The following is a 17,356-nucleotide window of genomic DNA, read 5'->3' on the forward strand; positions in this document are numbered from 1 at the left end:
CGAACGACATCACACACATCCATGCCCGAGGCAGGATTCGAACCTGCGACCGTAGCGGTCGCGCGGTTCCAGATGTAGCGCCTAGAACCGCTCGGCCACCTCGGCCGGCTCTGGATATCTTTCCTTTTAATGTTCCTTCAAGGATGTTTACAAGGAACTGGTTGTGGGACCATTCCAGTCGTGTCTTCTTCATTCGATAGTTCTCCTATACAACCTCATCAATTCATAGTTATTAAAACTACTAATAATTATTCTTATACGAGGATCAAAAGAATCCGCAATTAAAGACTTTAAATCTACTTGAAAACAAATAAATCTAACAATAACACCGACGTATCTGATGCGGCTGTTAACCACCTTCTTCACACTTAATTATTTATATTGCCTGAACAAAATTATATTTCCTTTTTTCATGAACATTGTTTTTCCTTCAGTAATTCTGTGTTTAATTTCTTCTTCTCTTCACCCTTTTTCAGTTATCTTACTTCTTAAATATTTGTATGATCTCCATTCACTGTTTCCTCTAATTATGCCACAACTGTGTCCATAATTTCTCGTTGGAGATTTACACTACCTGATCACAAGTGTCCGGTCAGCCCTATATAATGCGGAATAGACCACTAGGTGCCACGAGAGACAGATGCGCTAATATAAAAGGAGACACGGAGTAGAGAAGCGATAACAACAAAACGGGTAAATTTAGGAGAGCTCAGCGACTTCGAAGTTGGACTATAAACTGAATGTCACTTCAGTCAGTAACAAATCCATTACGAACCTTTCAACACTCCTGCAGTTGCCCCTGTCGACTGTTGATGGTGTGACTAAAGCGGGAACGCGGATGATCAACCACACCTAAACCGAGACCAGGCAAAGGTAATGCACGGACGGATAGGGATCGTCGATTATTGCGAAAGGTGGTTGTCAATAATCGCATGAAATCAGCGGATGGAATCGCTCGTGGGTTCCAAAGTGCTACCTGCAGTCCAGACAGCACAAACACTGTGCGTAGGGAGTTAAAAAGAATCGAATACAAGGGCCGCGAGCTGGTCATCAGCCACATATTTCTGTAGTTGTGACCAAGCGACGCTTGAAATGGCGTAAACCTCGATGTTACTGGACAATGGATGACTGGAAACGAGTGACTTGGAATGGAGGCATAGGATTTGGGTTTGGCGAATGCCTGGAGACCGTTAGCTGCCATTATGTTTACTGCCAATAGTGAAGTACAGAGGAGGTTGTGTTACGGTATGGAGTTACTTCTCGTGGTTGGTGTGTGCCACCCGTACTGTGCTTAAAGGAACGCTAAATGCAAATTTACAACCTACTTATTGCCTACAGTAGAGGAACAGGTCTGAGACGATGGCTGTAACAGCATGACAGTGCACCCTGTCATAAAGCACCATCTGTGAGGCAATGGTTTGTGGACTATAACATTTCTAAATGGCCCGGCCTGCCTAGTATCCCGACATGAATCAGATGGAGCACCTTTGGAATGAGTTAGAATATCGACTTCGCTCCGGACCCCATGCGCCAAAATCATCATCTTCCCTGCTTTGGCTTTTGAGAATGAACTGGTTGCCATTCATCTACAGACATGCACACGCTGCACGAAAGTGTCCAGCTGCGTTCAAGTCGTCATAAAGGTAAAATGTGGGCACTTCCCATAATAATGTGCACTAATAGGTGTCCGAATACTTTTCATAACTAAAGGTTGAAAATATCGCTTCAATTGTAAATTTCTTTTATCATCACGACTTGTTTCGGGCTCTCATAAGCCCATCGTCAGGTGTTGCTACTGTGCTGTGCCTCTCGAGCGCCGCGGTGGACGTGTACTAGAGAGCTGTGCTGCCTATGAGTACAGAACAGCACTCTTTGTACTTATTTTGTACGTGTTCTATGTAGATGCTGAGTAGGTCTGGGGACATATAGCACCCTTGTCTAACGCCTTCAGGAGTTCTTAACTTCGTTGTATGTATTTATGTTTACTATCGTTCTTTTAAGCACCTATGATATCTATAGTCTTCTATCAGCAACATTATAATCCTTTCTGACCACTTAATTATTCACACGACTCACGAATAGTAACAAAATTGCTTCACATGAGAAAAACGGAAAACTGTGAAAACAGATGTTATCAATGTTGTTCACGCCGATGCGAACTCCAAACCACAGAGCACTCGAACTTCCTCTGATAGTTCGCTAAAAGACCGACAACCAGCGCCTGCGAATGCTGACCCAACAGGACTAAATGCTGTTCGCTCGCATTCGCTTACAGTTTTTGCATCATAGAGTATGCTCGTTCTCGACTTTCATTCCTTTGGATAGCACAGGTGCAACCCAAGATTAACATCTAACGCGTCCTGCTGTAAGAGCAGGTGAAAAATATTTTGTACCTGCGAGCACGTGAAACCGGGGAAATCTAGAGCTGTCTGTTGTTTACGTCTGGAAAGTCGCCACAGACAGGTATGCACAGCCCTAGGCGGGACAGCACGAGAAGCGTGGCGTGGGAGGGCCACAGGCATTCCGTCACGAGCCGCTGGCGGCGCGAGCGCAGGTCAGGGGAAAGTGCGTAGCGGCGTGGCGAGACCGGGGCACCGGAAGTCAGACCTGCCGCCGCTGCGGGATGCCGGAAGCGACGAGCGGATCGCAGCCGAGCACCGATCTGCACTGCAATATCTGCGTGTGCCACGCCTTCCGGTCGCGTGCCGGCCGCTTGCAGTACTCCGCGCACTTGCCACTGCGTGCGAAACACGTACCGTATTTACTCGAATCTAAGCTGCACTTTTATTCTGGTTTTTGTAATCCAAAAATCCGCCTGCGGCTTAGAATCGAGTGCAAAGTAAGCGGAAGTTCTGAAAAATGTTGGTAGGTGCCGGCACAACTAACTTCTGCCGTCGAATATATGTAGCGCTACACAGGCATGCTTTGGAGGCACAAAGATAAATACTGGCGCCAAAACCTCTGCGCCAGTAAATAAATTAAAAGAAAAGGATGAAGAATGTAAACATTATGCCACGTATCGTTTCGTGTTTGCTGCTGTCTCGTTTAAATCCTGTCTGCCTAATAAACTACAAAACTAGGGTGAGACAACACCAAACGCGGAAGAATATACATATCAAATGGTTCAAATGGCTCTGAGCACTATGGGACTTAACATCTGAGGTCATCAGTCCCCTAGAACTTAGAACTACTTAAACCTAACTACCCTAAGGACATCACACACATCCATGCCCGAGGCAGGATTCGAACCTGCGACTGTAGCGGTCGCACGGTTCCAGACTGAAGCGCCTGGAGCCGGTCGGCCACTCCGGCCGGCAATATACATATCACGTCATGTTTATATTCCTATTATTCTTATACTGAATAGTGATGCAGTCAGAAATGAGGCATGGCAACTCAAAAAAATGTTCAAATGTGTGTGAAATCTTATGGGACTTAACTGCTTACACACTACTTAACCTAAATTATCCTAAGGACAAACACACACACCCATGCCCGAGGGAGGACTCGAACCTCCGCCGGGACCAGCCGCACAGTCTACGACTGGCATGGCAACTGACTAGATTTTTAATCTAAGATGACTCTAATTTCTGTGCAGGATGTAATGTACTAAAGAGGCGTCTGCAAAAATTTTTAAACAGAGAAACATTTTTCGGTAAACTCTCGTTCAGAACATCATCGATCATACGCAGTCTATTATTTGGTTCTTGCTGACCATCATCAAAGAAAGTAGCAGTGTAAGTAACAACAAATAGCAGTGGCGACAGGTCGTAAACACTCATTATCAGAATGCGACAAACAATGCGTGACACAGTACAATAATGCATTTTCAGCTTAGAGTGACGCAAACACCTATAACAAAGAGAACGACACTTATCAGATCAAAGCAAAATAAGCAATCAATTCAAACCAGATGGAGCACGTGAAAAAGGAAGGGTACCCGTATAAATACGGACGGAGCGCCTGACACATAGCAATGGCTACTTGGTAAAGCTTAACTGTTAAGCTTACGACTCGAACCAAACTACTGTTGCTGTATCTTCATCCATTCGACCTAATTTTTGTCTCATGTTACAATGGGCCAACTTTGTTTCGATTTGTAGGTGCAGTCTAAAACTTTCCTCTCCCCTTGAATTTCAAGTCTCAAATTTCAGGTGCGGCTTAGATTCGGTAAAAAAAATTTTCCTTGATTTCTAGTCTCATTTTTCAGGTGCGGCTTAGATTCGAGTTCGGCTTAGATCCGAGTAAATACGGTATGTCGGCGGTAAGTCGCATTGGGCTGGATGTGGCAGATTCGTAGCCTACATCAACCAAAAACGTAATGCGATTTTCTAAACGTGTCTGTGACAACGCCTCAATTGTAACAGCTCTGCAGACGACTATTTCTTCGCCTGCAGCCGTTAGCACTTCACAAATGAAAACTGGCAACAAAGCTCTGAGCTGTCTGGGGTCTTCTTACGCCATTTCGAGTATGGCTCTATCCTGCATGGCATTCGATCAACCAGTCTAGTGATTAGCAAACCGCAGGCCATCATACCCTGTTAAGCCATCATTACCGAGCGAAGAGGCGCAGTGGCTAGCACATTGGACTCGCATTCGGGAGGACGACGGTTCAAATCCGCGTCCGGCCATTGTGATTGAGGTTTTCCGTGATTTCCCTAAATCACTGGAGGCAAATGCCAGAATGGTTCCGTTGAAAGAGCACGGCCAACTTCCTTCCCTAATCCTATGGGACCGTTGACCTCGCTGCTTGGTCCCCTCTGCAAAATCAACCAACCAGCCATCATTATTTTGGTCATCACACTCTATTTACTGAGGTGCCGTTCAAAGACCACTGTGCCACACAACAGTCGACAACAGGCTTCGATACCACAGACATTAACGATGTCTCGCTGCAATCCGCAATGAGGAATGGGAGAGGCTGAAGAAGACACGCCCTCTCTATCTCAGCACGGCAGCACCATCGCACAGAGATCAATATAGAGTTTAAGCATGGAAGGCTCTGCCACGGTTTGTGACTTCAGCTGAAGCAGTCAATGTAATCGAGTAGGACTAAAGAGTAAATTCAAGTAACAGATGGAAATGTACTTTTGTAAATCTTTGTAACTTCAAGGGGAGAATTTGTGACCGTATTCATCAAGTGATGCCTCAATAGTCAACGACAGTCACAGCCATTTGAACCATTTGAGGGCCCTTAAGCTAAGAAATTTCACCACCAAGGGCACTGCCACCAATTTCTTAATGAATGTCCGGAATACACAAAGCACGCATATAAATCCTGGAATGTGGTAATTGACTCACCTGAAGGTGCCTGGCAGGCACACAGTCAAAATATTGTGGAGTGAACTTAATGACAACCATTACCGAGTCTGAACAGCCTGTATTAAGTGTAGCTTCCTACATTATTTTGGCAAAGAGCTGTATCAAGTTAAATAAATCTTTCTGTTCATTCATGTAATAAAGTGAGCTACTGTTTCTATGTTGTAGTTCCAATGAGTACTCTCTCAGAACCGGGCGGGGTGGCCGAGCGGTTCTAGGCGCTACAGTCTGGAACCGCGCGACCGCTACGGTCGCAGGTTCGAATCCTGCCTCGGGCATGGATGTGTGTGATGTCCTTAGGTTAGTTAGGTTTAAGTAGTTCTAAGTTCTAGGGGACTGATGACCTTAGACGTTAAGTCCCATAGTGCTCAGAGCCATTTGAACCATTTTTTTGATCTCTCAGAGCAATCAAAGACCCCACAGTTACGGCCAGACGACTGTAGTTTCGTCTAGTCATAACATTTACAAGGCTATATCTTTTACAAAGGGCAGTCATTATGTTTTAGTTATCACCTCCAAAAAGAGCTGTAAAGGGAACAAGCTATATCGACGTTCCACTTTACGTAGTGCATGGAAAAACCTCACAGTGCAAGCACGGATAATGACCGCGGAAAAAGGGCGTTGCAAAAATGGTTCAAATGGCTCTGAGCACTATGGGACTCAACAGCTGTGGTCATCAATCCCTTAGAACTTAGAACTACTTAAACCTAACTAACCTAAGGACTTCACACACACACCCATGCCCGAGGCAGGATTCGAACCTGCGACCGTAGCGGTCACGCGGTTCCAGACTGTAGCGCCTAGAAGCGCACGGCCACTACGGCCGGCAAGGGCGTTGCAGGCTGGAGAGATGGCTGACTGTTAGCGTCATTACATTCTGACTTCTTGGTGAGCACGACGGCGTTTATAAATTGAAACAAAGACAGTTTCATGCAAAAAAAATGGTTCAAATGGCTCTGAGCACTATGGGACTTAACTACTGAGGTCATCAGTCCCCTAGAACTTAGAACTACTTAAACCTAACTAACCTAAGGACATCACACACATCCATGCCCGAGGCAGGATTCGAACCTGCGACCGTAGCGGTCACGCGGTTCCAAACTGACGCGCTTAGAACCGCACGGCCACACCGGCCGGCAACAGTTTCATGCAGTCTAGTGTTTTAAAACCGTACTTTATGGAGCACTGCCAGCTATTTTGGAGCTTTCTTCGCTCTCAAGTGCGTAATAGATGTGGATATATAGTGCTCATATCTTGTATAAAACGAAAGTTACATGCCATGCACGGTAATGCATAGTTGGGTCGTGTACTTCAACGATCGAGATATGCATAGCTGTCCACGGCGTGTAACTTTCGTTTCATCCGACATAAGGGAATTATGTATCCAGATACTTTATCACTTGACAGAGAGGAAAGTACGAAACTTGCTAGTAGTGTTTAGTAAAGTACTATTTTATAATAACAGCCAGACAGAAACTGTCGTTCTTCATCATTATATGTTTTGACGAATATGTCGGAATACCACATTTTTGTCTAGGTATTAAAGATGGTTGCATCATTTTGTTTCGTTTCACTATAGCCACATGGAGAAAGGAAATCAGATTTCAAATTATAGCTCTTCAGAGAGCAAAAACCACTTAGAAAAATGAAACCGAAAAACGCAATGTAAGAAGGAAATCATTAGAGAATCAACGCATATTTATTTCCAAGAAAAAATCGATGCCTCCAGCAACAACATAATTATTTGGAACGGGGTAACAATGAGACAAGCAAAGAGGAATCAGAAAAAAATACCTTTCTTTAAAGATCATTAGTGAAATGATCACAGATTGCGCCAGAATTTTCGACACATTCAGTAAGGTTTTATTTAAAGTAAACATTAAATAATTAGGCCCGAACAATTTCTCATTGGACATATTCCCAGAGAAGCGTTCCAAAAGAAGTTTAATAGATCCAAACTCCCATTTTTACCTGTGTTAGTTGCCATACGAAGAATAGTTGCCACTGCTGCTAAATATTGTACATTTTCCGTATCAGAACGTCATTATAGAATGGCGCTGGAATTGTTTGACAAATCGTTTGTGGCATGGTCGAGGACAGTTGCTACTTTCAGGCGATTCTGGTTCTTAGTTTGCCAGCGGTATATCACTTGTGTATGTGGCTGTCTCAATGACGCACGCAACACCGAACGTACAAGTAGATCAGTGATGCGCGGCGTATTATACAAGGGTCGTTCAATAAGTAATTCCCCACATTTTTTCTCAGAACATATTTATTATTAAGTGTCAGAAATTTATGACAATATACATCAACATGTCTTGTCCACGTCCTATTTTTCTACGTAGTCTCCATCACGTTCTATGGCCATACGGCAACGTTGTGGAAGAGCATGTATTCCCTGCTGATAAAAGCTCTTGTCTTGTAGGCGTAGCCATATTTTCACTGCATGACTGACACTCTCGTCATCTTCAAAGTGTGTTTCCCGTAGTGAATCATTAAGCGTCCCAAGGTTATGGAAGTCCGAGGGTGTCAGGTCTGGACTCTAGGGTGGATGAGGCAATGATGTCCAACCCAATTTGGTGAGGCGTTCCCGGATCTTCAGACTTGTGTGTGGGCGTGCGTTATCGTGTTGGAGCAAGATTTATGCAGGATTCTTGTCCGTTCGAACATGTCGGAAACAGTTCCTGAGTTTTACTCGGAGTCTTCGCGTATCCCTCTGAATTGATGGTTGATCCTGTAGGCATCACATCCACGGGAATGACGCCATCACAATCCCAGAAGACGGTCAAAATGATTTTTCCGGCAGAGGGGGTTGTCTTAAATTTCCCAGTTTGTGTTGAATGGGGATGATGCCACTCCATGGACTGCCTTTTTGTTTCCGGCGCAAAGTGTTGTACCCAGCTTTCGTCCCCCGTAACGATCCATGACACAAAGGCTCTACGTCGGTCTCAAAACGCTCCAACAATTCAGATGAAATGGGCTTTCTTTGAATCTTGTGGTCCGCTGTGAGCATTCGTGGAGCCCATCGTGAGCACTTCTTTGAGTATCTGAGAGTCTCGATCATTGCAGACCCACTTCCAATGCTGACCGACAACTATAGAGCCAACTGTCGCGTTCTGAAGCGTCGGTCGGCACGAATAATGACATCCGGGCGATTCAGCATGTCTGGAGCAGTGGCTGTGACAGGACGACCCGAGCGTGGCCGATCAAGGAGCTCTGTTTCTGCATTTCCTCAGGCTGTACCTTTCTTTACACATCGCGCAACTGTAGTCCTATCAACTGCAGCATCGCCTTCCACTGCACACAAACATTTATGGATGTCCACCACAGTTCCTTTTTCTGCACACAAGAATTCAATTACTGGACGCTGCTTGTAACGCGAGCCGTATGTAGACGCCATTTTTACGCTGTACTAAGGCTCTGTCAACAGTCAGAACGGTTCGAAACTTCACCGGCGTACAGAAAAAACATCAAATGTGAAACACCAACAAGGACGTTTGTCTATGTATATTAATGGTTTTTTATAAGCATTTGGGGCATTACCTATTGAACGACCCTCGTACCATTACTTTCATAGCCTATCCATATCGGAAATCTTTCATAATCGGTGTTCCAAAAAGTCACGCGCTGAAATGAGGATCGTATCTCGGTTTCTATTGATCAACGGACCAAGAATTCTTGGATAGCCCTTGGCCTAGTGAACAATTGTATACCAATCGGAAAAACAGGCGAACTGTAGCTATCCCACAGTAAAGGGTCAAAATTTAAACATGACATCCTACCTCGTGTCCAGACAAATTGAACATATGAGTTGGTTCTATTGTATTAGATGTTGTCTACAGTTGTCTTTAGGCGGCTTATAAAACCATGATTTTTTGGTATGAAAAATATTAACTATAGGGATGTCACTTCTGTAGTTTATATTCATCGAAATTTTTACCATATGTCCCTAAGATGATACTCTCGGGTAACAGATAACCGGAAAGGCTGACATGGTTACATTCTTGATGCTCTTGGATTGGCAAACTTCCCCATAAAAATCAGTTTTAATTTGTTGTTTCCAGATGCATTTGGAACTGCCGTAACTGTGAGTCGTTCTTTATTATTTCGTGCCCAGGAGCCCTTTTTTCTTCACTAGAAGCAAGTGCTTTAGCCGACAGATTTTTGAAATGTAAAATAATTTCTTCGAAGTTGTAAATTTTCTTCAGTTATGAATTTTTTAAAATTTTACAATATATTCCGAAACGGCCTCAGAGTCACCGGAAAGTTTTTCTCCGCATGCATCAGGTTGGACACTCCATACCTCTTCTTCCACTTGTCGAGCCAGCCCCTCCTGCAACTGGCTTCCCAAAAAAGCAGATCTTTATCCTGCAATATTGGGCGAGAAATCGAAGCCCACTTTTGTCTTTGTTACGTAAACCACATGAACAACGCCGCATTGTTTTTTTCAAAATTTGACTACTTTATAGATTTGCGGTTAAGGTATCCTATATAGCATTTCTTTGAAGGACGTCAGGAACACCTGATTCAGCACTTAGACGCCAATGCGGAGCAGACACAAAGTTCTTCTGTAAGTCAGTTTCTTTGACAGTCACCAACAGTAACTTCGCACCACCATATTCGAGAGCGAGTTTTTTTTATTCTTCCTTTCGCAGATAGTTAAAATGCTTCTAACTTGACCCTAAAAGACAAGTTTTGTACAAACAAAAACAGTCAACAAGGAAAAATGAAGTGTACCCATAATTACAAACCTATATCCCCACTTTCAATAAAAGTTTTGCTTGTGTAAACAACTAAATACCGCTTATCTGTTTCCGATATCAGTAGCCGTTACCGAGATCTAGAGATCAATGTTAGTGTACTTGCGCAGAAAATATAGAAACCGGTTTTAGGCGCTTTTGCATTGTGGGTCGCAATTTACTAAGTAACTAACCGTATGAAACGGCTCAGATTTTAACTGTACATTCTTTAGACGTTTATTCAGAAGCGCACATTTCCAGTTTTTCGAAAATCTATATCCGTTATCAAAATACACCCGAGAAACAAAGATTTTTTGGTACCAAAAGTACTAATTGTGGGGATGGCCACTCCTATAATTTCTATTCATGGCACATCGTTGTAATTATTACCGTATGCTCTTAAGATGATGATCTTGACGAATCTCAAAACTTTCGATCACATTATCATCCGTTAGCGAGATACAGAGGTTCAAAGTTACCATACTTCTGTACATAAATTATGCATGCACTAGCCACTACAAGGCGTAAATGTAGCCTAAACTGACAAGGGTTCTTGGGTCATAGAAAATGTTCTGTTACACAGCAGAATAGTGATTAAGCGAGGGATAAAATTTTTTTTAAACCAACTAGGACGATGCTGAGAGGAGCATGTCCAATGAGTATACAACAATGGCATAACCAATGTTGGCACTCGGAAGAGCTGAAGTACAGACAAGCAAGGAGCTCACCGCTTCACACTGTACGAGAGAGAACGTCAGGAACACCTGATTCAGCACTTAGACAGCCATGCGGAGCAGATACAAATTTCTTCTGTAACAGAGCTATGTGTAGTAAATATAACGAGGGATAATGCAAGAACAGATTTCAGACTGCAAACTTTGCATAAAGGAACGCTCTGAAATTAAACATTACACTAGCCAAGAATGCTGGCAGGCTCGGAAGATGGGAGCACATTTGGTCAACAGTACAGGGCATCACATCATCGACTGCTATAAAACCCTTGCCTTCCCTCCACTCATTCTCAGAGTCTGGCAGCTCCATCTGCATCACTGATACTGATGGAAGGCCAGCTCTGCTAGTTGCAGCATGACCCCATGGATATAATGAAGTGTTACCAGCTGCCGCCATCTTGGGGTCTACTGCTATGAGTCCACAGCTGTCTGGCTATGGAGGTAACTTCAACTTTGCGAGCTGCATTCCCACCGGTCACGCCTGTGACTGACTACCAGAAGATGCGACTTGGGCCAATCTTCCACGAATGAAGGCCTATCCGCGAGCAGTTCAGCTTGGGAGCAGGGCACTTGTACTGTCACCCCTGGACGGTACAAGTACTGCCTTACCGGCTGTATGCTGAAACTGCCTCTTGGTCTGTCGTCTGTTTTGCTGTTGGGTGTTTCGCGTACAACTGACAATAGGGGCCTGCAGATTTCTGGGGACAGGCCTACATTCATCGAGAGTGTTGAGGCTCCAACAAACGCCCACAACCATGCCGGGCTGCACCGACACACCAACCGCCATATCTTCCTGCAACAAGGCTGTGCCACTGACCTTAGACAATGGTGAGGGGCCAAGTCAGCAGATTCTTCGCTTTTCACTGAAAGAACACCCTGCACTTCCATGCGATGACGGCTCAGCATGCCTGCTGCTAGGTCACACTGGGAAGAAATCAGAGTGATTATAGAACGCTCAGAAATGAATGATGTCTCATTAGCGCCTCGGTGCATAACAATACCGCACCTCCACACCTCTGCTTGACTAACCTACACCATACAGGAGGCCGCATCTGAAGAGCTCATATTGTATTGACGTCACCAAACAATGCTTTTAGTCAGCATTTTTTCACCAACAAAAATTTATGATGCGCTGTCTCTGTTCAATGGGTAATTCACGCCGGCACATAAACGCCCTAAGTGGTCCTGCAGTGACAAAAATGGGATAAAGACGGTCCTGACATGCCTTGAAAGAACTTAAAATGACTAAAAAATTATGTAAAACTGCTGAGATTTAGTAACATTCCTCATAATATTTTTACCCCTTTAAGGTATAATTCATAATCCAGGGGTTTTCGGTGAATTGCGATTGATGAGCTATACCCATATCGAGAAAAAAATGTGAAGCAAACGATTTTGTTACATTCGACACACTACCTTGTTGTTTATGTGTTTCAAAGTATGTAAACGTAGCGAAGTATACCTAAACTTTACTGACTATAGAGTTCATTTTATATAAGCAGCACACCCTGCTGTAGCAGGTGAAAACAGCGAACAAATGCTCCTTTCGGCGCACACAAAAGGTGAATGTGTTCGTCCATAACAGATTGTGACTGAAAAGGGGGAATCAGCTGCCTCAGTCCTCATTCCACCTGCCTCTCCAAACATTTTTGTATGCAAACATATTCTCTCTTTTTGTGCTGAAAGAGATTAACAGAGAGATAGTGTTGGCGGAAGAGAGGGAGACAAGTGTCAGTGAGAGAGAAAGAGAGAGGAGACAGTGATGGTGGAGAGAAAAGATGGCAGTGAAACAGAAAGATGGATGAAGACAATAGCAGTGGGAGCCAAAGACAGAGGGGATGTTAATGGTCAGTGAGAGACCATGGCAATGAACGAGAAGGAGAGATGGATGGAGATACAAAGAGTGGGAGCAAAAGGGAGAGGAGACAGTGGAAATGAAAAAGAGAGATGATTGAAGACCGTATTTATGCTTGGGCAGTCTGGACGCTCCCAGACCAGCGAACTATAATGTGTAGGTGAAGGTGAGCGCGATTTTGGATCGAAATTTTTAACAATTACATGTAAAGGAAAAAAAAAATGTTGGACCCCCCCCCCCCCCCAGAATTTTTGGGCTGCGAGGTATCGTGGAGACAGTGGAAGTGGGAAAGAAAGACAGAAGGAGACAGTGTAAATGAGAGAGGAGACAGCGGCAGTGGAATATACACTCCTGGAAATTGAAATAAGAACACCGTGAATTCATTGTCCCAGGAAGGGGAAACTTTATTGACACATTCCTGGGGTCAGATACATCACATGATCACACTGACAGAACCACAGGCACATAGACACAGGCAACAGAGCATGCACAATGTCGGCACTAGTACAGTGTATATCCACCTTTCGCAGCAATGCAGGCTGCTATTCTCCCATGGAGACGATCGTAGAGATGCTGGATGTAGTCCTGTGGAACGGCTTGCCATGCCATTTCCACCTGGCGCCTCAGTTGGACCAGCGTTCGTGCTGGACGTGCAGACCGCGTGAGACGACGCTTCATCCAGTCCCAAACAAGCTCAATGGGGGACAGATCCGGAGATCTTGCTGGCCAGGGTAGTTGACTTACACCTTCTAGAGCACGTTGGGTGGCACGGGATACATGCGGACGTGCATTGTCCTGTTGGAACAGCAAGTTCCCTTGCCGGTCTAGGAATGGTAGAACGATGGGTTCGATGACGGTTTGGATGTACCGTGCACTATTCAGTGTCCCCTCGACGATCACCAGTGGTGTACGGCCAGCGTAGGAGATCGCTCCCCACACCATGATGCCGGGTGTTGGCCCTGTGTGCCTCGGTCGTATGCAGTCCTGATTGTGGCGCTCACCTGCACGGCGCCAAACACGCATACGACCATCATTGGCACCAAGGCAGAAGCGACTCTCATCGCTGAAGACGACACGTCTCCATTCGTCCATCCATTCACGCCTGTCGCGACACCACTAGAGGCGGGCTGCACGATGTTGGGGCGTGAGCGGAAGACGGCCTAACGGTGTGCGGGACCGTAGCCCATCTTCATGGAGACGGTTGCGAATGGTCCTCGCCGATACCCCAGGAGCAACAGTGTCCCTAATTTGCTGGGAAGTGGCGGTGCGGTCCCCCACGGCACTGCGTAGGATCCTACGGTCTTGGCGTGCATCCGTGCGTCGCTGCGGTCCGGTCCCAGGTCGACGGGCACGTGCACCTTCCGCCGACCACTGGCGACAACATCGATGTACTGTGGAGACCTCACGCCCCACGTGTTGAGCAATTCGGCGGTACGTCCACCCGGCCTCCCGCATGCCCACTATACGCCCTCGCTCAAAGTCCGTCAACTGCACATACGGTTCACGTCCACGCTGTTGCGGCATGCTACCAGTGTTAAAGACTGCGATGGAGCTCCGTATGCCACGGCAAACTGGCTGACACTGACGGCGGCGGTGCACAAATGCTGCGCAGCTAGCGCCATTCGACGGCCAACACCGCGGTTCCTGGTGTGTCCGCTGTGCCGTGCGTGTGATCATTGCTTGTACAGCCCTCTCGCAGTGTCCGGAGCAAGTATGGTGGGTCTGACACACCGGTGTCAATGTGTTCTTTTTTCCATTTCCAGGAGTGTACTATAAAGCAATAGGAGAAGAAGGAGGCAGTGGGAGACATATAGAGGTTGAACATGAATAAAACTGACAAACTGCAGGGGTCCTCCATTTCCTTTCTGGAAATGGAGGAAAAAATATCTTATGAGCATGTGTTCGGAAATGGACGGCATGCGTGCAATGATGACATATCGTCCCAGAACACAGTACAGGGCTGCATCGCATTCACGTCATAATAGATGTTCAAACTGGCGACCATTGGACTACAGGTGACAGTGATACTGACGGCTGTCTTGCAGGATACACATAATAGTACTTTGGGTTACACCATGTTGGCGGGCCACTTGCCTCGAGTTCGTACTAGCGTTCGTCTCAATATCCTGTAGCACCCGGTTTTCCAAATCTGGTGTACGCCATGGCCCTGCACGACCGTCTGCCTGAAAGGACCCACGATCACACAAACGCCTAAAAAGGGCTTGACATGTTGTGTGATGTGGCTGATGTCTTTGAGGGTACTTGTTTTGGTAAAGCCGTGCTGCCTCTCGACCGTTTCCATCTGCTTGGCCGTAAGCAAACATTATCTCGTTTTGTTCCTGACATGTATACCGGACCACTGTGCTGCTTGCAGTACGCAACGGCAATCACACAGCTTGCAACACAAAAGAAACACACGACACGTGGTCAAAGAAACTATTATTCGTCAGTGTCATCTGCTGTGGCAACGATGCAAGTTCATAGGATCTTTTTTCGTCCATTTAAGTCAGGAATCCGTCCCAGCAGATCTTCGGTTTTATTAATGTTCATCCTGCATCGACAATGTCAGAGCGAGGGTGATGCTGAGTATGAACTACAAAGACAGAAACTTCTTGGCAGATTAAAACTGTGTGCCGGACCGAGACTCGAACTCGGGACCTTTGCCTTTCGCGGGCAAGTGCTCTACCAACTGAGCTATCCAAGCACGACTCACGCCCCGTCCTCACAGCTTTACTTCTTCCAGTACCTCGTCTCCTACCTTCCAAACTTTACAGAAGCTCTCCTGCGAATCTTGCAGAACTAGCACTCCTGCAAGAAAGGATATTGCGGAGACATGGCTTAGCCACGACCTGGGGGATGTTTCCAGAATGGGATATTCACTCTTCAGCGGAGTGTGCGCTGATATGAAACACAGTTTTAATCTGCCAAGAAGTTTCATATCAACGCACACTCCGCTGCAGAGTGAAAATCTCATTCTGGATACAAAGATAGACTTGGTAAAAGGATGTTTGTTGAGTAAGCGGAATGAGGATTGAGACAATTGGTTATCCGTTTTTCTGTCAGAGTCTTTTACAGAGCAACATTTTTACCTCTTGTGTGCTCTGACAGGAGCATTTTTCCACTAGTTTATTAATACTTTTCATTCCCCGAAGGGTTCAACGGTCTTTTCGAATTCCAACCGACTGCAGAGCCTGTTTTTCTGCTAGTACCAAGGGAGATGTTAGTGAGACAGTGGCATTCTCGGCTGGGAACATCTGGAAGGGAAATTGCAGTTTCAGGATTTGCATTACAACCTTGGGTGGAACCGGACTTACAAACTACATACCCTAAACTTACGGCCAAATTAACTGTCGCTTGGAATGATATCCTGAAAAAGCGCTCAACGACGCGCTAGTGAAGCTTCACTGGAAAAATCATTGCAGGAACGCTGTGAACGGATTATGTATTGTGTACATTCGTGACAATGACGTTCATTGATGAGCCCTACTAGGCGGGTCGTGGGCAGAGTAACAGGGAACAAGCTGAGGCCTGTCTCACAGGCTAGGTGTGTGGGCGGCTGAGCGGAGCGACCCCCTCCTCTCCGTCCGCCCCCCCCCCCCCCCCAAACGCTGCGGGACACGGGGGCGGCGCTCAAATTGCACCTAATTGAGCGACAAACTAGGCCGACACCAATTTGGTGGGCCGAACCTGCCCGCCGAAGCCTCCAGACCCACTTCCAGATTCTGGTCTCTCTCTCTGCCTCCTGGACTGTGCTCCAGGTCCACGCAACAACTACCAGTATAATGCAGAGCAAACGGAACAAGCGAAAGGTTGTTTTTGCGTTAAAGGATGTATAGTCTTGCAGCATTACGATTTAATAAAACATTCTCGGGATTTGAGTCGTTTCAAGTACTGATTGTCTCCAGATTCCGATTGAGGCTAATTTTTTTCCTTTCATTGACCGTGTAATATATCTTTCCTGGACTCGTTAACGCGCTCTTCCTCTTCGTTATTGAGGGCTCCAAAGCCTGTTTCCGGTATCCGGCGATCGGGCTTTTTGTTGAGCGTGGAGCTGAAGCGCTCGGCTTCTCTAAATTAAAAATGGGTTGCGGTCGCGGCCTGTACTGGCTCGAGGCTAATGATTTTTCCCTGATGACAGGTATGTTCCGGTACCTGGTGGAAATAACCTTCGAGAGGCTCCAGCTGGAAGCAGCTCAATACTGAAATTGGTAAAGGGGTAGCAAGAGGTGGAAAAATCCTTTAACTGCTGTTCGTGAAAAATTTGTTTCACGTCAGCATCGAAGAGTGCACGAGACGCCGTGTAGCGCCACGCACTGGGCAACAACAAGGTGGCGGGCTGCCAACGAGGATTCAACGGTCAGGCGAAACAATCATCAAGGAATTTTATTTCTGATGGGCCTGCAGCGCATATTAGGGTCGAAGGAGGAAATGTTATACATATATTCATTCATGTCTTTGCTGCAATTAAAACTTTATTGAATCGTTATATTAAAATGAGAACAAGCTCATTTCGGCAATTTTTGCCATTTTCACGTGATCCTGCAGTGATGGAACAGGTTTTTGAAAAATTGTAGGATAAAAGTATATTACTTAAGTTTATGTTAGTTGTTGTTAGTTCGACAACGCATGCCAGAATATATGTACATGAACTTCTGGTATTACAGAATAGTCGGGCAATAAGATATACCGTGTTTTTTCTTCCGGCGAGTGAA

The 17,356-nt window shown here is 45.6% G+C and overlaps 1 non-coding gene across 1 annotated transcript; it reads right to left on the reverse strand.

The window, feature by feature from the left end:
• Positions 1 to 15,274: 15,274 nt before the first annotated feature.
• On the reverse strand, positions 15,275 to 15,349 carry Trnas-cga. The gene has a single exon. It is a non-coding gene; the product is annotated as a tRNA-Ser (tRNA).
• Positions 15,350 to 17,356: the final 2,007 nt, after the last annotated feature.

Source organism: Schistocerca americana, chromosome 1 (genome assembly GCF_021461395.2).
Source record: "Schistocerca americana isolate TAMUIC-IGC-003095 chromosome 1, iqSchAmer2.1, whole genome shotgun sequence".
NCBI lineage: Eukaryota > Metazoa > Arthropoda > Insecta > Orthoptera > Acrididae > Schistocerca > Schistocerca americana.